Genomic DNA, 16,216 nt, shown 5'->3' with positions numbered 1-16,216 from the left:
CACATTTGATGGAAGGTCTAAGCTGATCCAGGAGAGGGAGCAGCCCTAGGCTCCAGCCCCTCCTAAAGACCCTCCACCCCGCCAGCAGAATACACACCTTGAAGGAGAGAGCACCTGCAATGAGAGCCACAATAAATTAATGCAGCTTAAAATATCCAGTAACGTCTTACAGATTTCTTCTGTTTCTATTTCTATTACTCCTGAGAAGGTTCTCCACATGTTTTCTCCATGTATGGACAAGTATTCTCACCGTGGTTCTCTGGAGTCCAGAAGCCTTAGACATGGTTCTGGAATCCTTTCCACACTGATAGATGACAATCACCTTATTATCTGTTATCTGAATTTGTATAGATTGGGTTACAGTGTGTTGCTCTTCTTTTAGCCTCCTTCATGTTGCCGGACAGGTTCTATTGAAATGATGTCATGATTCTACAGGTCTCACGGTTAGCAGGCCTGGATGTGACCTAAAATGAACAGAAATCATTTTAATCACACAGGTTAACAGGTCATTTATGATCACAGTAACGAGAGAAACTAATATTTTCACATAAAGCCCGATCCTTTTAGCTTCGCTCAATTCCCATATTTGTAGCTCAGTTTTATTTCAAATACTTGAAGTGTTTTTAACATGGTGGTGCAGGTGTTAGCCTTGCAGTAAGAAGGTCTTGGGTTTGATTCCCAGCCTGTGTCTCCGTGTTTCCCTGTGATGGACTGGAGACCTCTCCAGGGTTGACCTGGTGACCTCTCACCTGGAGGAAGCTTTATTTTTGTTAGACTCTACTGCATTTTTATAGAACGTTTTCACTTTATTCACTTGATTTATGATTAAAGTACATTTTTACTGTTTGAATTTGAATGGAATGTTTTGTTTTATTTATTGTTTTTGTTTATTGATCATATTTGAGATTCCTCAGCTCTTTATGACAATTTATCTGAGTCGTCTAAGAATTCTTTCTATTCTATTTACTTTATTTGTGTTATTCGTCAGGTCCTGGTGTACTTGTGTGATGAGGTCAAAGCTAAAATGTCAAATGTCAACCTACCTCACACATGTTCCCACAAGAAATAGGAATGTGATCTGATTGAATGAATGCAGGAGTATTTTCTACCTTTGCCACAGGCAGATGGGTCCCTTAGACCCGGCCTTGGTTCTGACACTCAGTTAGATCTTGTATCTCCAGCAGTGATTGGGTGAAGGGCGGGGTGCATCTTGGACAGGTCACCACTCCATCACAGGATGCATATTTTAAGGATCAGTATTTTTAACACAAAGGTTAGACATTTTTACCATTTAGTTTTTAATTTTAGTTTCTTTAGGACAAGATGTTTTTTCTGTGAAGAAATGTTATAAATCGGACCATCTTAGGTCTGAAAGGTAAATCTGAGCAGATTGGTTTAGTTTGCTGAAAGAACTAATCCCATGCCTGATCCCTGGAGAACAGTCCTCTGCAGGTTTTAGATTTCTCCATGCTGCAAACCACCTGATTTAGATTGATGAGTAATTAACAGGCTTCCAGGAGATGAAGCAACTTGAACATGGTTCTGCTGTATATTATCAACCCAATGTGTGAGTAACTAATGTATCGGTTCTGTTTTTATTTCAAACAACCTGATAGCAGTCCAATGCCTGTGAAGCTGGATGGATTTGTGCTTCATTAATTGTTTTGGCTCATGTTTGGTCACTTTTTGATCTCCTTGTTGTGCTGCAGGATTTACTCACTGCATTGTCAGACTAGTGTTTGCAATGAACAGTTTGGTTCAGATCCTTCTGGCTGGACCTTAAGATGTGCCTGTATGAAAGGGTCGCCTCTAACCTTCGTTTAACAGTGAGAAATCTTCTTAAATCAGCGACTTCTCGCTGTACTGAAGCAGACTGGTGTGTTTGACCTTCATGATGGTCGGAAGGTGCTTCTGTTAGGTCTGTGGGGGTAGAAACATTTACTTCCAGTTTGTTTTGCTGAAACATGGAACCATGCCTCTTATAAAGGAAACAGTAACTCTTTATGTTATCAGAAAGTATGAAATGTTTGACATGATTGTTTGCATGGGGAGCAGGGAGTCAACAGGGTGTGAAGAATGCATGTAGGAAGAAGATGAATTCATCATCTCAGTGAAACAACCTCTTATGAACCTACGTCTACAATCACATGCAGACGGAGATGAAGCCAGGAAGAAAAGTCCTCGGCATCTTTTACATTCTCCTCCTTTCTGTTTCCAGATCTGTCTGCCGATCCTGTTGTGCCTCTTTCTGTGAGATCTGTCTGACTTTTAGAAACTTTTCCCTTTTAGTTGTCTAGGCCCGGTTTTATGGTTTCCTCCGTAGTCTCGTCCTTCTTCTTTTCATCCCGCTGCATCTTTGCTGCTGCTTTACTTTAATGTGAGTTTAGTACAAGGGCGGAGACAGCGGCTCAGTCAGAAACCCGGGGGCCTCACAAACACCCTTCAAAGACAGAGCAGCACATAGACGGAGGCTGCTGGTCTGCTGCTTTAATTAAGCAAAGCACATAAACATTCCTCCATCCATTAGCATCGTTAGCTGAGAGGGACAGAGGTGTGGGGAGCAGGGTGGAGAGGTTACAAGATAATCAAGACTCCCTCTCTGCTGTAAACCCACACAATAAAAGGCTGTCATCAATATGCCGGAGCCGTCATCAGCACAATGATGCCTGGCACTGGGGAGGAGGGGTCAGAGTACAGCCACACTGATTAAACCATCATCAGAGGCTGAATGTTGCCATGTTCTCCTACAGCTGCTGAATGGAGGCTCAAAGTTTCATGACTTTTAATTAACAGAAAGGGGCTTTCATGACTCCTCTGTTTTATGGGTGATGTTTGCCCATTCATGGATAAGTGTCTCATTATTATTAAACACATCTCACTGTAGCCATAATTTATGTATTTTCTATCCTTTATGTAGGCAAGAAAATCAAGTCTTAAGAGTTCCTTTGAAATCCTCATGAATTAGAGTCAAAGACCACAGAAAATATATGAATGGTGCACAAATCACCTCTGATACACCAAAAATAAATTTATGAATGCATTAGTTTAGGATTTAGGGTGAAAAACGCATTTTCAATGGTTTTCCATGGAACATTTAAGAACAAATGAGCCTGTTCTGTGTAGCTTTTCAATTTTAGGCTAATTAAGGAACAGAGAAAACTGTTAATATTCAAATATAAGATATCTTGTTTTCTACTGAACATGTTTCAAACTTGCAGTCAAATGTTTTTTACTGTATTTTTGGGTTTTAAGAAGCATAAAATGACCAGAGCAGGTTTTTGTTTTTTAATGATGACAATGGCCACATACAAGGGAGACATGAGTAGCTATTGTTAAATATTCCTGAATCATTTTTCCGATAAACGATTCTTTGCTTTGTAGGAAATAATTCCTACCATTAAGGATACGGTTCCAGTCATCCAGCCAGAGTACATTTAAAACCAGTTTTACTGACTGAACTGCTCCAGATTTAGACAAAAATAAAATGTTTGAGCAACATGTAGCACCACCCAGCTTCTGCACCGTCACCTTCTCCATATGTTGCTGCTCTCACCAGAGAACCTTGTTGTGCTACAGTGGTATCAAGTTGAGCTTTTTTCTGTTGGACTGAAACATTTTTTAGGTTTAACGTGGTACACAAGCAAAGTGATTTTATTTTTTGTTGCTTTGGTCCTAGATGATGGGAATATGACAGGAGCTGCTCTGAAGCTGTCAAGGTAAGATGAGGAGCATCAGTGAGTGAGGAGAAGGTGCTTATTGTTCTTTTTAATTTGAGCTTTTATGTCATTAATGCATATTTAATTTGTGGTCTAATCTGTTACCGGTTCTATGCTGTGGTCTGGTTCAGACAGCCCAATCAGACTGGAATTGGGCTTCCGGGCTTTCTTTTAAATGCAGTTCAGTCAGACTAGTTTGGTTGCCCAGCTGTTTGGGCCTGGCTTGGGCTTTGTTCATATATTGATCCCTGGTCATTTAATGATGATCACTAACATGCGTTATGCAGCCATGTTTAGCTCTTACTTCGTTGTATTGATCATGCATGTTTGGTGGGGAAGCTTTTTCTCTGAATAAGAATGCTGGATATGAATGTCTAGACATCAGTTCTTGCAAGTTGTATTTAAACGCTTCTCTGCATCTTCCTGCATCATGTACAGTATGGACTCAGGCTGGTCAAAGCTGTTGTTTCCTCCTGATCTCTGCAGCATTCTAGCTTCCTACAGCTTCTCAGCGGTACATTCTGAGCCACTTTGAATCCATTTCCTGCTGATTTCTGTTTAACACAGCACGGGTGTTGCGCTCTGATGGACATGGCATACATATATAGGTTGTATGAAGGTTCCTCTTTGTGCTACAGTAAACCCCTCTCCACCCTTTAGATGGCAGCAGCATGCTGCTTTCTCAGCGAGCGTCAGCCTGAGACAGAGTCTGATGGATGGTTGGAGTTGAGAGGGACAGTTAGAGCTCATTATTTCAGAGATTTTGTAATCTTCATCATGTCTTTATCCAGGTCTTTGTTTCTGTCCTCAGCAGTGAGGTTGATAAATCTTGAGATAAAGAAGACTAGAGCTTGTCATGTCTGAATATGATGTCTCCTCCATGTAATTGAACTTGATGAGTTCTGACGTTTGTTTTCCTGCAAATATGCTTTGTCCTTTAAACGCCATCTGACGTATCTGGGCCGGGCCGGTTATTTTCAGAACGCAGCTCCGTACCTGTCAGTGCGCTGCACAGTTCACGTTGAAATTATTGCTATAAATATAATAAAACTGTATTTTTTTTATTTTGATGTCAGTGCTTATAGATTTTGCATGCTGTGATGCATCTGGTGCTGTTTTAGTGCAGTTGGTAAGAAAAGGCAGATTTGTAAGAAAACTGCGTTTATTTCAGCAGATGGCTGCTTTCAGCTTCTATGTCAACTTGTTACATTTATCACTTAAATACAATAATATGCTGTAAAATATTATAAGACCTTTTTTAATCGAGCATCTATTTTGGTAGCTGTGAGTGTGTTTAATTCAGATGTGAACGTAAAATTAGGCAGAGATATTAGACATCATTTTCACTCATTAAATCTCTGATATTTATGGATAAAATCCTCAATACATTTTAATTTTTTAATTTGTTTTATGATAAGATGGTTAGCAGATGGTTGAGTTCTTCACCCTGGAGAAGATGTGTAAAACATTTATTTAATAGTGTCTCACACTGAAAATCTTACTGCATATAACATAAGGATCTCACCATATTGTTCATCATGACAAAGGCAAACCAGCTTCTGGTTCTTTTAGTCTATTTGGATCGATGACATCACAGGAGGCACAAGAACCGAGCTGATCAGCTGGCATTAGTTAGCAACAAGTCTCATTAATCTGCCTGCTGATGACGGTAACAGATGATGCATCGCTTCTGCATGAAACGCTATTGGTTCATTTAATAATGTCTGACTATTCCAGTCTGCTCGGACCATCGAGAAGAACCGCTTCCATGTGTTTTATTGTTGCCAAGGCATCAGAACCAGAATCAGCTTTATACGCCAAGATTGTGGCACAAACAAGAACGTTTACTTCAGTTTCTTCAGCACTGAGCGTACAGACATTAAGTTTAAATATATAAAATACAAGATAAAAACATTTATAAAAGGCAGGTTGTGATGGTGTTTGTTTCATAGTGAAGGAGGTAATTATTGGTGTTCATCTTAAATCCATGCAGAGATCTGACATACGGCTCAAACGCTTCACTGCAGACAGAAAACAAGGAATAAATAAGACACTATTTAACAAAACAAGAGAAAAAAGCAAGTAAATAAATAACAATCAATTCTGACTAGTTGCCTTATATCAGTGGTGTTAAAACTCTTTAATCATCAAGCTAGAAGTCGCGGGGCCAAAACTTCTATTATTTTCTGTGTGATTTCTGTAGAAAAAGGATCTGTACATCTGTGAGGATCTGAAGTATTAGAAGGGTTTTCCATGTTTGCAGGAACTGTTTTCCATTTCTTTCCAAAGGAAAATGTCTAATCTTAGCAACAAAACCAGAATTTGGCTCATTCTTTATTGTAAAACCTGTACTTTATTTAGCCGAGTTTAATAAACGGGTTCGGTCCAGTCTGCTGTTATTTGGTGGGATATTTGTGGTCTTATTTACAATGAAAATTAAAATAAAATCAACCAGCATTGTTAATAAAGGGCCTTACCCAATCATTCAGAGGGCCACAGATGGCTCCAGGGCCGCACTTTGCCTTATATGATGTCACCAGAGGCATGAAGGCCATAAATCATCTAGTTAAATAATTATTTACAATAAACAAACTGAGCATTGTCTGCTGTGTGGGAGAAGAATTATAATTTAACAAGTCTGATGTTTTTACTGAATGTAGCTTTAAAATAATTCCTGCAGCAGATATTTTACTTGTCTACAGAAGCTGATTAAAGCCTTAATTGTAGGTTCAAATTGTTCTGTGTTGAATTTATTGTCGATTGAACAGTCAAATAAAACAACTTTATTACATTTTTGAATAGATTTTTTTATTTTTGTCCCCCAAGTTCTGATGACTAAACTCTGTACCTGTCAGAGCGGGAATGAAAGGCAGGAAAAACACCTATGAACTTAATTACCCAATGAATAATTAATGTTTGATTGCAGTGTTCCCCAGGCTGTCAACACAAGATAATTTATCATAAGATTATAATTTATCCCTAATTGCTTTGGCAAGAGGTTTATGATTAGAATAATTTGCTTATTAAATGCACAGATTTTATTAGGCAGTAAACTTTTTGTGTAAAATGTGTAAGAGCTGAGCTGCCCTGACACACCGCTGGATGTCTTTTAATCGGCTTCCACGTTCAGGAATAAAACTATTTGTTTGCTCAGACGTGATCCGGTCCTGTTTTCCATAATTTAGTTAAACAAAACAGGTGATTATTCTAATACAGCGAGATGCATTCGACCCGGGGAGCAGGTTCTAACATGGAGAGGGGCTTCAGGGTCCCAACAGCCAAGAAAAGCACAGCAGCATCCTAAACACTTAAGCTCCTCCGTGAATCATGTTTGCTTCTCTGAGCTGTAATGCCTGTTTAGATGAGGCTTGGACTTGTTTGTCTTCAGCATAATGAATGTTTGTTGTCTGGAGTCGTGACAGTATCTGAGCTGTAGGCAGGACAGGTGGTTACTTTCCAGTAAAATCCCTTTGTCCTTGTTTCTATATACTGCAAGTATGACTTTGATGTCTTCTATGGAGCCACAGTGAGCTTCTGTGTTTGTGCATTTTCATGTATTCGTTCTTAGTTTCTCGTATGCAGCCAAATTGCAGAGAGATTTCATTTTGTTTCTCCCCATTAATGTGCATATTTTACATTTATAGTCTTTTTTTTTAGCACTTTCACATCTTGCTTTTGCATGAAAATTTAGCTGCAGATCTATAGAAACGTACTCAAAATATCTGTTTAGCCAAAGTTTCATGTCAGTTTTGAAGAATATAGAAAACCTTTTTAGTGACCTAGTGGCAAAGACTGTCTGACATTCTTCTCTTACATGATTACAAATAGAAAGATGACAACCATAAGATGCTGCTTTGCATTAAAAGTTAATGTTGAAACTGGTACAGTAGGATCCTCAGCTAAAACCTCCTCCTCGTTGAAGCTAACATCTCTAAACATAAGAAAACTCTGCACTGAAAACCCTGCAGGCTGAGCTCCGATTGGAGGGCCATACAATAGGCGGAGCTTTTCATAAATGTTATTACAAAGCCATCCCTCATAGATGAATAATAGGATTGGTTTGGTTGTTCTTTAGAGGGGCTAGCAATCACCTAGCTTAGTCCCTTTGTCTGCCTAGCAACAAAGGAGGGAGGGATAGTTGGAGAGGATGGGAGAAGGTGGAGGTAGTGATTGAAAGTTGAGAGATGAAAGAGTTATGGATGAGTGATCAAGGAGGTAGATGGATACATTGAGGGAGGGATGGGTGTAAAGATGAGGGAAGGTTGAATGAAGGATGGAGGAATGTTGGGTGAGAAGGATGAACTGGTGAGGAAAGATGGACTTGAGAGAACATGATGATAGATAGCCTTAGTGTTTTCAGATGTGGTCTAAGATGTCTAGATGGTATCTATCCAATTATTTGTTACTTTTTCATCTTTTCTGTTTGGACTCTTCTTGAATTTCATGTTGTGATCTTTGTTAATGTTCTGGCTCTCAGAATTAGGTTATTTTGGGCTCATTAGGGCCGGTCAGTGATGTTTTACTGCTGCCTTCATCTATGCTGTGGTTGTTGACCTTATTATGAAGATGTCGTTTCTGTAGCGATCAGAATTTTTTACAGGGTCGATTTGCTAAGCCAATGCCCAACCCCCCTGCTTCTTCCTCCTGGCTCGGATCAGCGCTGGCGGCGAACAAAGTGGCAGACTCAAAACATGGTGAAGAGCTTCCTAAAAAGGTCTGAGGCTGGTCAATATCTCATGAATTGAATCCAAGCGAATCACAAAGGACCCTTAGCTTCTAGAAGAAGCTTGCTGCCTGTTGGGAGTTCAGCGAAGGAGGAAGTGATTCTGAGGTGTGACCCTGCTCCCAAAACGAAGATGACATGCTGACTCCTTTTGAGTCAAAAGGACACCTAACCCACCAGAGGATCTTCTCAGATGTCTTCATACCTGCACCTCAGTCAATTAGACTGTTAGTTTTACGACACAAGGAGAACATTATAAAGTTTTTGACATTACTCAGAAAACTAAGGAGGTATAGTTGGAGTTCTCTGGACCAGGAACTGGACACTGGAAAGTATTCACGGCTTTTTAAAAGACACTACCTGTTAGTGGCCTTTCTGTAAGAGGCTAAAACATTTTGTTTTAGACGTTATTCAGAATTTCAAAGAAAATGTAATTCTATAAGTGCTAAATTATTTTAGAACATGATGTCTTTAAGTAGCTGGAAATGGGAAAAATATGACAGGGGTTATGTTTGGTATATTTGTTAACTTTTTATTTTCATGTTAATCTCCAATCATTTAAAAGACAAACATATTGGCTTTGAGAGTTGGAGAGAGATTTCCCTGATGTAATCATCACCGACACACACGTGCACACACATGCTGCGTCTTGGCTTTTAGTTGGAAGAGATGAGCTGTGTGGGCGAGCTGCTTGTCCTGCTGTCCAATCAATGTGAGAGGACCGAAAATGAAGGGCTGAGGGCCAGCGTAACACCTCGTAACACTCACCTCGCAGTGTGCACGTCACTAAACGTTACCCTCAGCCCACAAACACCCTCTCTTTCATAGAGCTGCAGATTTACTCTCCCTGGCTGGGAAATGGATTGGTGTGTATGTTTATCAGCTGCTAGGTGCTCTTATCAGCCGTGTGTGGGAGTGGGATGGAGGATATCGGTTGTGGTGGTGTAGACGTGGACTGCATGTGGCGCAGATAGAGCTCATTTGACATGCAGGCTACGAGGCTGCCCACTTTAAAGGTTTTGGCAGCCATGTTGAGGCTGTCAGACAGCCAATCGGGATCGATGGCAGCCGTGACTCACCCAATGACCCGCGCTGTTATCTCGACAGGCCAACCCTCCTCCTTCCTTCTGTCTATCTGTCCACACTACTTCCACTTCTTGTTTCCCAGCCTCTTCTTTAAAACTTATTTGCTTCAGCTGGTGAAACTTCTCAGCCTCTTACTTGGCCCCCTCCTTTTCTTTCCACTCTGGCGGTCCGGTTTTTCAGAATCAGAATCAGCTTTATTGCCAAGTTCGTGCATACAAACAAGGAATTTGATATACAAATTTACAATTTACACATATCTAATAGAAAAGGTGCATTTGCAACATCTGTATGCTGTTGTTTTGTACTTTATTAAATGTTCAACAGCGAAACAGCCTGGAGGAAGAAACTGTCTCTGTGGCGGCTGGTTTTAGTAAACAGAGCTCTGTAGCGCCACCTGAAGGTAAAACTCTAAACACTTTATGTGCAGGGTGTGTGGGGTCTGCACAGATTTTTCCAGCTCTTTTCTTGACCCTAGACCTGTATAAGTCCTGGATGGAGGGAAGGTCAGCTCTGATGATTCTCTCTGCAGTCCTGATTATTCGTTGCAGTCTGGACCTGTCCTGTTTGGTGGATGATCCAAACCACACTGAGATGGATGAAGACAGGACAGACTGAATGATGGCAGTGGAGAAGATGACCAGCAGCTCCTGTGGAAGGTTGAACTTCTTGAGTTGCCTCAGGAAGTACAGTCTCTGCTGGGCCTTCTTTCGAACAGTTCTGGTCTAATGAAGTAGGACAGCCTTCGCTGGGTTGATTAGGATCCTCATTAAAGAGAGGACCAAACCACACTCCTCTTTGTCCACCTTCCATCTTCTTTTCCTCTCCTGGCACCATGCCCAGTCACACAAAGTGGCATTTTTAATCACTGCAGCTCATCACAAAAAGACGACCCATTACACACACGAGTGTGTCCTGGGACATGTGCTCGTCTTCACCCTTTTCCTCTTCCTCTTTTTATTCTGCATTATCTTTTGTAATAAAACTCTTAACTCAAAAGGAAGAGTTAACATAAATATGCATATTTCTGACTTGCTTGGAGGCTTTTTAGGACAGTGAATGCACAAATAAATCCTTTAGTCATTCCTAATTGCAGCAGCCATTAATGAGCAACAACATACTTGGTTTGGAAATGAGTGGAGAAGAAACTTAGTTGTGTTAGACGAATAGCCCAAATGGATTACCATTTATATTTCCAGCACATACACAAGAGCATAGTTAAAAGGTAACCAAGAAAGAATGAAGGAGGAGAGGTGGAGGAAGCAGAGAGTTTGCACCATCGCTGTTTGTTCAGTGATGGGATCAGATCAGCAGCGCTCCAGAGGATGCTCAGGGCCAAAACCTAAATCTGATTATGTCGCCTGAGAAGACTAATCTGTCTTGGTCTACATCTAAAAACAATACTGGAATCTGTGTGTTTGGATGAGTGTGCATGTTGGATTGTGTTTGTATCGGCATGCTTTGCTCACTCCTAACTGGAGTCATAGACTTGGATAGACTGACATGCACTAAAACAGGCAAACTATATCTTTGATATTTAAATTATGCCCAGGTTTGGGTTTAACATGTTAGATTTTAATATTTAAGAACAAATTCCTTTTTGTCCTTGTACTGCCCAACATTGTGTCCGGCTTATTGCATGATAGCTGGCAAACCTGAAGCTCATGACATGCAGGGTTATTTTGCAACTGGAAAGCAAGCCAGAGCTAGATTTGGTCTACAGGATGGTTTGTCCATCGGTTTTATTTCATGTAAACAAAATATCAAATAAATCATCCTTTTTTTTTTCTTAAACCTTCACTGTATTTCTATTTTATATGTGCTGCACAGGCTTTACCATGCAGGCAGTGTCTAGTTGTTGGGTTACTGCCAAACTTCACAAAAACCTGAGGTTGACAAGTTTAGACAATTCCCTGGCGAAAATGAGTTTTAGTGCGAAGAAATGCTCATGAGATCTTCTCCTACTTGAAATCTTTTGCTTTGTGTTCTTCTCTTTTCTTAAAATGAACCACATCCGGTCAGCTTTTCTTGTCTAAGATTAAGAGCAAGTGTTTACACACTGCTCAAAAAAATAAAGGGAACACTAAAATAACACATCCTAGATCTGAATGAATGAAATCTTCTCATTGAATACTTTGTTCTGTACAAAGTTAAATGTGCTGACAACAAAATCACACAAAAATCATCAATGGAAATTAAATGTATTAACCAGTGGAGGCCTGGATTTGGAGTCACACACAAAATGAAAGTGGAAAAACTCACTAGAGGCTGATCCAACTTTGATGTAATGTCCTTAAAACAAGTCAAAATGAGGCTCAGTATTGTGTGTGACCTCCACGTGTCTGTATGACCTCCCTACAACACCTGGACATGCTCCTGATGAGACGGTGGATGGTCTCCTGAATGATCTCCTCCCAGACCTGGACTAAAGCATCCACCAACTCCTGGACAGTCTGTGGTGCAACGGGACGTTGGTGGATGGAGCGAGACATGATGTCCCAGATGTGCTCAATCGGATTCAGGTCTGGGGAACGGGCGGGCCAGTCCATAGCTTCAATGTCTTCATCTTGCAGGAACTGCTGACACACTCCAGCCACATGAGGTCTAGCATTGTCCTGCATTAGGAGGAACCCAGGGCCAACCACACCAGCATATGGTCTCACAAGAGGTCTGAGGATCTCATCTCGGTACCTAATGGCAGTCAGGCTACCTCTGGAGAGCACATGGAGGTCAAGTGGCCCTCCAAAGAAATTACACCCCACACCATTACTGACCCACTGCCAAACCGGTCATGCTGAAGGATGTTGCAGGCAGTAGATCTCTCTCCACAGTGTCTCCAGACTCCGTCACGTCTGTCACATGGGCTCAGTGTGAACCTGCTTTCATCTGTGAAGACCACAGGGCGCCAGTGGCGAATTAGCCAATCCTGGTGTTCTCTGGCAAATGCCAAGCGTCCTGCACGGTGTTGGGCTGTGAGCACAACCCCCATTTGTGGACGTCGGGCCCTCATACCATCCTCATGGAGTCGGTTTCTAACTGTTTGTGCAGACACATGCACATTTGTGGCCTGCTGGAGGTCATTTTGCAGGGCTCTGGCAGTACTCCTCCTGTTCCTCCTTGCACAAAGGTGGAGGTAGGGGTCCTGCTGCTGGGTTGTTGCCCTCCTACGGCCTCCTCCACGTCTCCTGGTGTACTGGCCTGTCTCCTGGTAGCGCCTCCAGGCTCTGGACACTACGCTGACAGACACAGCAAACCTTCTTGCCACAGCTGGCATTGATGTGCCATCCTGGATGAGCTGCACTACCTGAGCCACTTGTGTGGGTTGTAGAGTCCGTCTCATGCTACCACGAGTGTGAAAGAACCACCAACATTCAAAAGTGACCAAAACATCAGTCAGAAAGCATCGGTACTGAGAAGTGGTCTGTGGTCCCCACCTGCAGAACCACTCCTTTATTGAGTGTCTTGATAATCACCAAAGATTTCCCCCTGTTGTCTTTTCCATTTGAACAACAGGGTGTGAAATTGATTGTCAATCATTGTTGCTTCCTAAGTGGACAGTTTGATTTCACTGAAGTTTGATTTACTTGAAGTTATATTGTGTTGTTTAAGTCTTCCTTTATTTTTTTTCAGTAGTGTATATCTATAGATATAGATCTATATAGATATGTAGATATATCTCCTGTGGTGTTGATTTTGGTTCCGGGGACTTGCAGAATGAGAAATTGGACCCCCTGATTAAACCAATATAATGAATAGCACCTCCTGCTGGTACTTGAAACTTATTACTGGTTGTAATGGATGAGTGTGAAATGGTGATGGGGCAAAAGGACCAGCACTCCAGTCTGGTGAGCTTGTTTCACTTTGTGGAAACAGGAAGCAGTAAATCAGATTGTGCTGGAAAACAACAGGAAGCAGAAAGATCTCGGTCTGTAAAAGTTGCGCCTTTCACAGATGAGCTATTAATCTTCAGATTGGTGCATGAGGACTGATACAAAAATATGAGATATCTTACATGATTTATATTTTTAAATAAAAAAATGCTCCTCGTAGTTTTCACTTTTTAAAATAGTGAATATTCTGTCTTATCATTTTATATATGGATCGTTGATTTGTGGGATAATTCTGCTCTTTAATGCTTGTATTTTTTGACATGCATTCATGGACATGCACATTTTGTCACAATGCATTAGGTCCCTGATCTGCTCAGTGAGCAGCCAGATAAGAAGCATGCGCACACGTACACACACACACACACACACACACACGTTTCTGCTCACTGGCTTTCTGTTAGCACCGCCATCTCCTAATTAGATTCCATTAAAGGTGGCATTCAGAAGTCTGGAGGTTTCCTCAGCTGACATACCACTCAGTGTTAAAAATACCACCAATTAGACACAGCTTCAACACACCATCATGTCTGACCACCCAGAAAGACGACACCTGGCTCCGCCTTGACAGCCGTTTCACTTTCAACCAGCACCAAAGTTATTATTTTTCTCCCTTCCTGTCGTTAATGGTTGGGCAACTCCTGGAAATTGAAGGTAGAGATAGAGATCATCCTCCCAGGGTGGCGAGGAAAAGGAGCCAGAGGGTTTATCAACAAAAGCAGCACTTGGGGATTTAGTGGACAAAGTATTGAACTCGGAATAAACTCCCCAGGTGGCTGATGGGAGGGAGACGTGCCTCCTTTTCTCTGCCTGAATATCAATGTTGTCTTTTCTTCTGCTCTGCTTTATTCTTCCTTTGGTGTCATTATGGTGCCATCTTTACCTGTCGCTCTTTTTATCAATGAGTCTAGTACCTGCTTGCTGTTGATAAAAGCCCGGTAACGAAAACTTGGCCCTCTTTCCCATCTTTACCTTCTTTCTATGTTGAAGAATGAAGTTGGGTTCAGGGAGTTGATGCTCTGGTATTTGGGCTGTTTTTTCCTGTCTCTGCAGTGCAGTCTGTCAGCGCAGCAGCATCTAAGCTAACCCGGTCCACCATCGGAAATGTCACTCGGTGCATTAGCATTTAGCCACCTCTCTCTGCTGTCAATCCGGGTTTATCTTCGAGACTCCCTATGGTCCATCACCTTGGCTCCCAGCCACCCCCACCCTCCCAGTCACTCATTGTACTAATAAAGCACGGGGACAGTAGCATTTATCAGGGCTAGACACTCCTGCCCCGGCAGCCATTACTCATCTACTCACCGGAACATGCCAACAGTGGCTAATTGCTTTCTTTAACATCAGCACATGTGACATTCAGTGGAGCCTTTACTAATGATGAGGGCTGTGACGATACATCCAACTCACTAGAAGGGATACTGGGTTCATAAACATTAATTTAGGGAAAACTAAGAATCCACATTACCTGATTTAAAAGTTTAACGAGTTTCAGTCTGTTTTAAAGAATCTGTGATTGGTGTGTTTTCCAGTCCAGGTATTATTTTTTGTTAATGTGATTTTTAGTTGATCCTAAAACCAAGAAAGCATTAAAAAGGTTCTGATTTGGTATTTTTTCAAAGTAGAAAAAAGATTAGATAAACTTAACAGTTATTAAAGAATCTGCTATTGATGAAGAATAATTCAGTTCTAATTGACAAACACTGTCTTTGAAAGCATTTAAATACTTAAACTTTGACATTTTCCCACATTACAACCACAAACTTACATGTATGAGCATTCTATATGATAGACCAACTCTAAGTAGTCCAGCGTTGTCAAGTAAAAGGAACATTTTTATTTTTATAAATGAAAATCTGAAAAGTGTGGTGTGCATTTATGTGCAGCCTCTTTAACTTGCTGTAAAGTAATCATCTTCAAAATTTACATCATGAAGTGCAGCTGGTTGTACCTCAATGTGAGTCTACCTGCAGGTGTTCTGTTTCTGGCCTCAGAGGTTCTTTAGAGAACATTGGAAAACAAACAGCATCATGAGGACCAAGGAACCCAGCAGACAGGTCAGGAAGAAAGTTCTGGTTTGGTTTAAAGCAGGTTAGGTTCTACTACGGTATCCCAAGCTTTGAACATCTCACAGAACTCCGTTCAATCCATCATCTGAACATGGAGAGAGGATGGACCATTTGTACCAAGACATGAACGTCCACCTAAACAGATTCTGCCCTCACGATTTACATGCTTGTTTCTCTTTGCTTTTCATGTGTTTATGCGCATTTGTGGTTTTAATAATTTTCTTTAGGAGCTTCCTGGTCATGTGCATAAATGAGATCTGCTTCTCAAATATTTTACCAGGTAAAACAACGCAGAAGATGGTGCCCTGGGGGTCTTTTTGACCTACATGCAAAACCCTATGTTTGGCAGCACATGAATAGCCATAACACACCATTCCGAAGAACCCCTGTTGATCTTCCTGGTATAACCCTCAGCCCTGGTCTCTGGCTTAGAATAGTGCTCCAAGCCCAACCTGAGACCTCCAGATCTTATGTGTAATCAGACGACACAATCCTGGAAGGAAACCTGTTAGAAGCTGCAGATGACTTGAGACAGGGGTGGAGGACAACCACCCTAAACCTACAGCCACAGATACAATGGATGGTTTAGATTGAAAAATTTCATTTCTAGATGTGCAAAGCTGGCGGAGACATTTCTCACAAGACTTACAGCTGTACCTGCAGAGAAAGAAGGCTCGACAAAGACTAAGGGGATTGAATGCTAACATTTTTATGAAAACAACACTTTATCTTTCAGGC

General features: G+C 41.3%; 1 long non-coding RNA gene across 1 annotated transcript in view; it reads left to right on the top strand.

The window, feature by feature from the left end:
- The first annotated feature begins 1,452 nt into the window (after positions 1–1,452).
- LOC124883203 overlaps positions 1,453–16,216 on the top strand; it is a 240,008-nt gene continuing 225,244 nt past the window's right edge. Inside the window, exons 1-2 of the long non-coding RNA XR_007042108.1 lie at positions 1,453–1,567; positions 3,677–3,716. This is a non-coding gene — a long non-coding RNA (uncharacterized LOC124883203). The remainder of the gene's footprint in view (positions 1,568–3,676; positions 3,717–16,216) is intronic.

Source organism: Girardinichthys multiradiatus, chromosome 17 (assembly GCF_021462225.1).
Source record: "Girardinichthys multiradiatus isolate DD_20200921_A chromosome 17, DD_fGirMul_XY1, whole genome shotgun sequence".
Lineage (NCBI taxonomy): Eukaryota > Metazoa > Chordata > Actinopteri > Cyprinodontiformes > Goodeidae > Girardinichthys > Girardinichthys multiradiatus.
This window is presented reverse-complemented; position numbering and strand designations above follow the sequence as displayed.